Source organism: Saimiri boliviensis, chromosome 3 (genome assembly GCF_048565385.1).
Source record: "Saimiri boliviensis isolate mSaiBol1 chromosome 3, mSaiBol1.pri, whole genome shotgun sequence".
Lineage (NCBI taxonomy): Eukaryota > Metazoa > Chordata > Mammalia > Primates > Cebidae > Saimiri > Saimiri boliviensis.
In genome coordinates this window covers 57,377,343-57,387,427 of record NC_133451.1, presented here as the reverse complement: position 1 = coordinate 57,387,427, position 10,085 = coordinate 57,377,343, and positions in this window count along the sequence as shown.

Below are 10,085 nucleotides of genomic sequence, written 5' to 3'. Positions count from 1 at the left end.
TAACTCCTACAGGTACTCTTTCTTTTGGCCAAAACTTGTGAGACACCTCTGAGTGTTCTATTTGACTCATTCTGACCTTGGGCTTTCCTTCTCTGTAGAATTCAATTTGAGCAAGAATCCTGCCATGTCTCTTGTTTTCTGAGCACCCCGGGTATCTTGTCACCCTGATCTGCCTTTAGCAATACGCCTCTCAAACCAGTTTAATCAGAAACCCCTTATCCTTGATGTTTCCTCTTGGTAAGATTCCATCTACTCACCCTCATTCTTCTTTTTGGCCATAAGTCTCCACTTGCCCTTACTGGAGTTAGACTTAAGTCCAATCTCTCTCTACTGCAAGATCCTATTGCAGTCATCCCTAAACCTATATCCATGGCCTCACCTCAATAAAGCTTGCCTTACCATCTTTAACAAGTGTCATGATTTTTTTTCTTTATCACAAATGCACCAATTATTGAAAAGCAAATGTTGCTATGTCCAGTTTCCTTTTGTATTCATAGGGCCTGGATCATTGTCAGTCCTCAAGGACTGGGCCTCAACACTCTTATCCTAATGCTGCTCAATTGGGAGTTCTCCTATGGTTCAAATTTTGAGAATCAATAGCTAGCCTCCACACTTTATTTACTGGTTATTTCAGAGTACATTTCAACAACTTCTCTTAATATTTTTTTTCAAGTAGGGAAAACTTATCTCTTTTTTTTTTTTTTTTTTTTTTTTTTTTTTTGAGATGGAGTTTCGCTCTTGGTACCCAGGCTGGAGTGCAATGGCGCAATCTCGGCTCACCGCAACCTCCGCCTCCTGGGTTCAGGCAATTCTCCTGCCTCAGCCTCCTGAGTAGCTGGGATTACAGGCACGCGACACCATGCCCAGCTAATTTTTTGTATCTTTAGTAGAGACGGGGTTTCACCATGTTGACCAGGATGGTCTCGATCTATCGACCTCGTGATCCACCCGCCTCGGCCTCCCAAAGTGCTGGGATTACAGGCTTGAGCCACCGCGCCCGGCAGGAAAACTTATCTCTTAATGCTTTCTTCTATTGTCTGAAGAAAATCGTCCTTCACTACATCACACACACCTTTCACATATTTGCAACTTACTCTTCTAATTTCATTTGCAACCAATCCATGTCCACACAGCTACCTTAATGTTATTTTTAAATGCAGATTCATCTTAGTTTGAATACACAGCCACTATGTAACTCTCTATATTTGACACATAAAGAAATTTATGATTTTACTAAAAGAAATGAGTAAAAGAAAGAGGATGCTACTCATAGAGATGGAGAATCAAAAGATGGATCTTTAAAGAGTTGAGTTTTATAAAATATAGGAAGAAGAACCCAAAAATGTAAGTAAGCACAACTGTGGTTTGGTCAGAAGAAAGTTACAACCACCATATGGAATGGAAGTTCTCATACTTTGACTTGAGAATGGCTGAATAAGATAATTTTGCATGAGGTGAAGAAAAGATGAAGGAGTTGTGGTGGGTAAATTGCACAATTAATGATTACAAGAAAGGAGATGCAAGCCAAGGGAAAGCAGATATCTCTGTCCACTAGACCTAGTTACAACCTCCACAGATCTCAATGTTTTGAAGATGTGCTCTCTAAATAACTGCTCTGATGTAATTTAATTGTTTCAAATTGATTATACATTCTTTTATATTTCTTGCTTAAATAATCCATACTAAATTTTTTATTAAGCAGAGCTAACATTTCATCATCAAAACAACTGCAGAAAAAGTAAAGAATACACTATGCATTCATGAGTGTAATGGTCACATTGGTTAAGTGTCTATTTGAATGAAAGCTGCTATACAATGTATTCCCCTCATTTGCATACATAGATTACATCTACAAATTGGTTTGCAGAAGTTTCTTAAGATAATTCCACCTTTTAACTATTTTCTCTGAGCTCCTTCTTGCAATAACCTTTCATTATTGACAACACCGTAATGCAATTCTCTCAATAAAGTGTTTTATTGATTTAACTAACAAAACACAGTAACTCAGAGATTCATGAAGGAACTTCCCAAATGATAAAGAAAGATAAATAAAGCAAGAACAAAAATTCCTAAAGATGATAAAATGCAGGTAGCAGCCAAAATATGTTTCTCATGTATTCAAAATATAAAGTGAGGTTTCCATATGCTGATGAATTGAAAGGGAAATGATGCTCACTTCAGTTCCTACTTATTTACTTTTATTTCATACTGTGCTGTGCCTACACAGAGTCTACAGACACTACTAGTAGGAGAGCTGATTAGAAATGAAATCTCTAGGTACATGTTTGAGGCTGTTGAGTGAAAAAGCTCTCCAAGAGTGTTATTGGGAAAATTACACTCTTCTTGAAAAGATCCCATTAATGAAAAAGCATCAAGCCCAGCAGGTGCTTCTAGTAAGAGTGACAGACTCAGGAAAAAAAAGAGAGTAGATGATGTTAATAAAACTAGTTATTTTTGTTTTAAGATTGACTATATAGAGCAAACAAAATTACATGTTGACATTTCAAACTTTTCTACCATTTTCTTTGTCTCTTAGAGTAAAATTTTTCGTTTCTCTTGCTATGAATTTGTAATATAAATCAAGTGAAGTTAGGAGAAAAGAATTTTCTTTGAGAGGTTAAAACTAACAGAAGTGTATTTTTCACTGAAGAGATCTTTTCTGAAAGCTGCCTTTTTTATTGTTTTTGTCTTTTTTAAAAGAATACATAGGTAAAAACTGACAGAAAAAAGTTAAAGGAAGGCAAAACTTTAAATTCATCATTCTGTTTACTATAATTTATTTGTCTCATTATTCTGTGATATTATATTGAATGTACCTGTGATTGTACAATTTCACTTGAGAATTTTTACTTATTGATAACATGATAATTTGTTAATTATTTTTTATCTGTTCTTGATGGTAATATGCTTAACTTATGAGCAATTTGAGTGTATTGATGTTTAATATTGCCTGCGTAGTCTTTGCTTAGAAAAGATGAAAAACATAGGGTATCTCCTACAAGGACTATTTTATTTTGAGATTAACAAAGCATAAGAGAATGTCTGCAGCTCTTGCTTGAAAGCTTAAGATCAAACATCACTGATGTTATAGGCATTTAAGTTTTCCTTGGGAACTTAAATTGATAGGAACTTAAATGCCTTCAATATAGGCATTTAAGTTTTCCTTGGGAACTTAAATTGATATGCTCTACAACGTAAGAATGACCTATACGGCTTGAGTTTTACAACATGCAAACAAATTTGAATAAAAGTCAATTTTAAAATTCCCACAGGAGTTAAGAAGCATAGGTTTAGCTAATGATAAGAACACATCTACTTAATATTCTATGCAATTTAATTGAAGTTAGAAATCTTGGCAGGGCACTATGGCTCACACCTGTTATCTGAGCATTTTATGAGGCAGAAGCTAGTGGACAGATTGAGCCCAGAACTTCAAGACCAGCCTGGGCAACACAGTGAGATCCCATTCTACACACACAAACACACACACACACACACACACACAAACACACAGGCACACACACACACACACATTTCAATTTAGAAATATATTTTCCCTCAAAAATATCCATTATTGGACTCCAAAGGACATTCTATCTGATATAACTTCATGTAAATTAGTCTTCAATTTAAATAATCTCTTTTTATTTCCTCAATTTAAGAACTGTAATATGTTGTTCAAATTCAGGGGATAATAGGACTTATTTTTCATAGTAATATATGATTTTTTTAAAGGGAAATTAATTCTAGAAGCTAATCTTCAAACGCAAACAAATTGAAGTTACCACAAAACATCTATCCAATTAGTTTATCTTTGGAGACAATGCTTTCTTAAGGTCTAGAAAAGAACTCATACACAAATCAATGTTCTATATTTGCAAATATTTTTCTTACTTCAATCTGTGCCATGATTCAAGAAGTAATGACTGTAATCTAGCTGTCGTATTTTAATTTACTAAGGATTTTGTTATAACAAAAGCTAATAAAAGTCCTAGAATAAATCAGGGGCACCAGAAAGCCAACACAATTTCACTATTGTAGTTATAATTTTCTTGGGGGCAGGAATTCTAGAGGATTTCTATTTTTGTGCTTTATATGGCCTTTAGCACAGTACCTTGCATATAGGCACTTCACAAATATTTACTGAATGAATAGTTTTTGAGTCTATACTCTTTTCTTGTTGTTGAGTTTTTCTGTTGTTTCATGACAAATTAGTACAAAATTGGCAACTTAAAACAACATACATTTATTACCTCCAATTTATGTGTATCATAGTTTAGCTGGGTCTTTTACTTAGTATCTCATGTAGCTGCAATCAAGATCTCAACCAGACTGTGTTCTCTTCTGGAGGCTTGACTGGGGAAGAATCTACTTTCTAGCTGTTTTAAGTTACTGGCAGAATGTCTTTTCTTATAGCCGTATGAAGTCATGTAGGCTTTTCAAGCATGGCTGCTTACTTCAACAAGACCACAAGGAGAATCTTTTGCCTCAGGGAGGACCCGATGCCTATTTTACAGGCTTCTACATGATTTTGTCAGGTCCATTCAAGTTAATCTCTTTCTTGTTTAACTCAAAATCAGCTTGTTTAGGACCTTCATTACATCTTCAAAATCCCTCAACCATTTCCATATTCTGTTACCTAGAAGCAATTCATAATCCTACCTCTACTTGAAGAGTACAATCATCAAGGGTAGGAATCATGAGGACCACCCCAGGGTCTGTCTGCTACAGAGAAGAACTGACTCACATAAATAATATGAGCCTATAGTAGACAGACATACCCATATTCTCATTATTTATATGAACTAGGACAAATCATTTAATCAATGTAACCCTCAATTTCCTTATCCATAGAAGAAATGTAATAACAACTTTATACAATTGTTATCAACATGAATAAAGTATTGTGAATATATATGAATTCATATATTGGTAATCGTTTTGTAATTCAGCCATATGTGAGAAATCAAAAAGATCAGACCTGACTTTGTCTTAAGTAAATTTATTAAATTTGTCAGACCTAAAATAAAGCAAAAAAGTATCTGTCACTGATGCATTCTGACCTCTTGCAGTCTGGTTTTAGTTGAATATTAGAGTACGCCAATTGCACAAGTGAAGAGAAGATAAGCTACTGTTTATCATTGGTTAACTTGTTAGATCAATAGATGGAGATAGAGATGACAGACAAAGACAAGTGTGTATGCATATATGTTCATATATGTATATATGTGTGTGTGTTTGAATATATTAATAACAGTCAAATATGTGGGGAGCTGGAAATAATCCTATTTTACCTGAGAAAATCGAAGCTATGACTCTAAGATAAACTAAATGGCATGCCCATTATCACATGTAGAGAGAACAAGAGAATTTAAGTCAAAAAACTACTTTGAAATGACAACTCAACCATTAAGCAAATTATTTAATTTCTCTGTGTGAATAATAATACCTCCATAGAGTTGTACAAGTATTAATAGAAATAACACATATAAAGCATTTGCATTTGTCTAAAACCCAAGTACTATTACCTATTATTATGATCATTATTATCATTTTTTAATAGTTAACAGTAGTGTCATAACTCTTTGGAATTGGGATTCCATTCCCAGGTCTGACCTATAGTAATTATCTTGCCACTATGACATTATAGAGTACCAATTCTTCTTTAAGCTAAAGGTACACACTGTAGAGTGCACAGTCCAGAGTTGCACCTGCTTAAGAAACTCTTAAGGTAGCTGTAAACTGTTGAACATACATTTTCCCAAGTATAGCTAGAGATTGCATAATTTGACATAGAACAAGTGGAGTTTACAAAGACCTATAGCCTGGAAAAGGGCATTCCTGCTTAGACAGTAGACCAGGGAATTGCAAAGAACTTAGTGTGCTCTTTGTTTTAGCAACTGCCACGGAGAAAGGCAAGGACTCTTCAGTGGCCTGGCAGCTATCCAGTAGTCCTTCCTCTCCATGTAATCATATTACATTTTCTAAAACTTAAATAATTTTCACTGTTTTTTCCTGCAGTCAACCTCTCTCTCTCTTTCTCTCTCCTCCCCACTTCCTCTATCTTTTTCTTTAAACCAGTTAATATGTTGCCTAATAAAATCCAAATAATAAAGTCATGGTATTACCTCAACACTCACCCAACTCAGTAATACAGTTTTTTAAAGGAAGAAAAACAAACCAACCCACATTAATTAATATTGATCAGCCATCTTCATATATGTTAAATAGTTCATCACCATGGTACATTGATGGTAAATTTTACCATCATCTAGTACAAAAGTACATTTTCTCTCCAGAATTTGCTCTAGAGATCAATTGTAATATCTTTAATTTCAGCTTTAAATGTAAATGGAAAATAGTGTAGAACTGGTACAATCTAGAAGTCATATTTGTTGACTCGACATATCCATTGACTACAAACACAAAGGACTATATATATATATATATATGCCATTTGTATTTTATTTTTGTATATAGCCATTCTTATTTCATTTATAATTTCTATAAATTAAAAAGAAAGATAACTTTATTCTCATCTGAAGATTGTAGAGCAAGAATTTGAATTTTCTTGTCTTCTTTCTAACAATTGTAAATCACCAATATATCATCAGATTTTAGCATTGGAAGAAATCTTGGAAATCATCCAGGCTGCCTCCTCATTTTCCAAATGTGTCAAGCAAAGCCTGGGGAGACTTAACAATTTGCCCACATTTCCTAGTTATTAGCTCCTAGTGAAGGATGAAAGTCGGGTTTTCCTGATTCCTAAATTCAGTCTTGTTCCCATCAAGTTTGTTGACTTTTTAACAGAATTTTTTTTTTTCTGACTTCCATCCAGCTCACTCCTCCTTTTTTTTTTTTTTTTTTTGCCTTTGACAGTTTTATGCCTATTACTTTTCACAGCACATCATCGCTGATACATTTATTACCGCACATCTTGATGTTTTATAGTTGGCCTCAAATGTTTAAGGCAGATGCATTTTGTAATGCTTTGTCAGTTTTTCAATAAAGGAAAAGATGGCAACTGAGGTATGTACCTGTTCTATTAAAAACAGGGCAGAAGGACTAACAAGTTTTAAACTACTTTTGATAGCTTATATTAAGAATCCTTGTCAGAATAAAGGGAAGTCAACTTCTGATTGATTAGTGTTGTCTGTTACATCATCGTTCACTGCCATAGACCAACATTCTTGTGTTAATGCTATTTGCATGCTACTGAAGTCTGTCAAAATGTGATCACACAACTGCTGTTCTGCTGCCGCCTTCACAAAAATAACATGATGCATTTTATAAGAGCTTCTCAGGGTGCAAAACCTTTCGATAAAGAAAAAAATGTGATAGTGCCATGCAATATTTCAAGAATACTGTTTTGTTTGCCTACTTATTTTTTTTTTTAATACTGTCTTCAAATGCTTCTCCACTTTACCTGTGTATCATTTTCTCTAACTTAGTGTCTTACATGTAAGGAATGCTGAGATCTGGCAAATGTATTCTACCGTTTTGCTTGTTATTTTGTTTCTGGAAAGTATCTCTTAATGAGGAGACTAGGACACTATAGGATGTTTTTCTATGTTTTTCTTTCTCTAACATTTTGTTTTCTTTTTAAAGGCAGTGAAAACTCTAATAAATAAGGAAAATCCTATTGTATACATAGCATTTAAGATGCAATTCAGGTACTCCAACTCCAAAGGTTACTGTTTAAATTGCTTATACTGTCTTTGCTTAATTAGTTCCTGTTTACATGTAGTTTTCCTGTTGAGTTTATAATACAGCAAATATCAAAGGGGCTCAAAGGAGCTAGTAGTTGCTTAAAGATATTAGTTGCCAGAGTATTTTATGTATTGGTACTGATCCTAACTCCTGAAATCAACTTTATCTGTGGAAACTATTTTTATGTGTTCAATTTAGATCAATTAGGTCTGAGCATTGATTTATCTCACCCTTTCAAAAAGTGTTTAATATTCATCAAATGAGATGCAAATTTAGATGGACATCTATCTACCCTAGCATTTTTAATATTTTTACAAACATACTCCCTTCCAGGGAAATACTTATCTGTCAGTTGTAACTAAGCTATCTAGTTTAAAATATACAATTATAACCATGGAATGTATTCATCTATTATGTTTACTCCAGGTGGAATTAAACCTCTTATAAAAATATTATTCTGTAATACTGTTTTATTTTATTTTATTTTTTGGAGGGGGGATAGAGTGTCACTTTGTTGCCCAGGCTGGGGTGCAGTGTTGTGATCTTAGCTCACTGCAACCACCACCTCCCAAGTTCAAGCAATTCTCCTGCTTCGGCCTACCAAGTAGCTGAGATTACAGGCATGCGTCACCATTAGAGAGGAGGTTTCACCATGTTGACCAGGCTAGTCTTGAACTCCTGATCTCAGGTGATACACTAGCTTCAGCTTCCTAAAGTGCTGGGATTACAGGCGTGAACCACCACACCTAACCTATACTTTTTTTTAACCTTTTATTTTTTTCCACTTTGGCTGTAAAATTTTGATTCTAATCATCAAAGAAATTCTACCTGCAGCAAGAAATTTTTAACTTATCACTTTATGAGGACAGTGAAAAATTTTACTCAAATTAAATGAATGATAACCATATAATCAGAAAAACAATTTAAAAGAAAAATATGCATATGCTTAAATTAATATGTTTAAAGTAATATACAAATAGGTACAGGTGTGTCTGTGTGTGTTTATGTGTGTGAGAATAAGATTTAGAAAATTCTCAAATCTATTTTCAGTTTCTCAGTAAGGAACCATAATAATCCTTAACTGGTATTGTTATAATGATTCTATTCTGATCAAGTATGGATTTCAATACAAAAGTTTCAGTGCATCACTTCCCATTACAAATAGGTTTTCATTTGTCCCAGACTATTTGCAAAAGTATGAATATTTGTTATTTTAGGGATTTTTTTAAACATTTGCAAACCTATTTGTTGAAAGGACAGAAATCAAGTGCCATTTCTTTAAAAGTTGATATGGAAGAATGACTCATTGAGAAAATGTCATTGTGTCTGTAACTTTCTCTCTGAATACTTACTAATAGTGGACAGAAATAGGAATGGTGAGGCAGGCTGGCATGACTCCACCTCTGAAGACAGGAGTGGGATGGACCTGCCACTCTTGAAGGGTGGCAAGTAAAACCTGTCTGACCTTTAAGGATGAATGGCAGCAATATAGGCATCTTGGCAGATCCTCTGGCATACAGCACATAAGAGTAGCAAGGTGAAGGTGATGTCTACTTATGCTTTTAGAAACTGCCAAAGACCATAGTTTACAGTCTAACTAAAGAATTATTTTAGGGGAACTTAGCATAAATGGGGAACAATTTTTTACCTTCAAAGGATCATGCTGGCTTTTCCTGGAAACTGGACCCCAGCAAGACTTCATGCACTGTGGATGTTCATCCATGGCAACACATGGAAGTCCAGACAAATATGTAATGGAACTCAGAAACACAACCAGGTAAATTTACAAGACTGTGGTAGATGGGCTTGGGCTTTCTTCTCACTACTTGGAAATACCTTAGCCCTCCAGATTTCTTGGGCAACTAGACAAGAAGGGAGCCTTACAAGTATATTACCACAATCCCAGAGACTTGAGCAGAATTTAATTTGATTTGAAAATCAATTAAACAAATGGGACTCATTGAATGTAATTCTGGAACCAATATTATTCTTCCATTATAAATATTCATTCATCTTCATCATGTATGCCTGGTTCTTTCCTGACCCTGAGTAAAATCTTGGGCAGGGCTCAAAACTTATCTGCTAACTCTCAGAAAATAAAATTTCCTCCTTCATGTTTACTTATTAATCTAGTTTATTCACACAATAAAAATGTCCATAATATGCAACAGTCAGAACTCTGAATTACATTTCAAATGTTTCTCTCCTTTCTTAACTTGGACATGGTGTTAGTCAGAGTCTTACTTGACTGTTACTGTCATGAGGCTCATGGTATATTCTGGATCAGGTAGATAATTAAAACAATCTTTCTCATGCTGTACTGTTATGGTTCTCTAAATTCCCTCCCCCATGGCTGGAGATGTCTCATGCTTTTC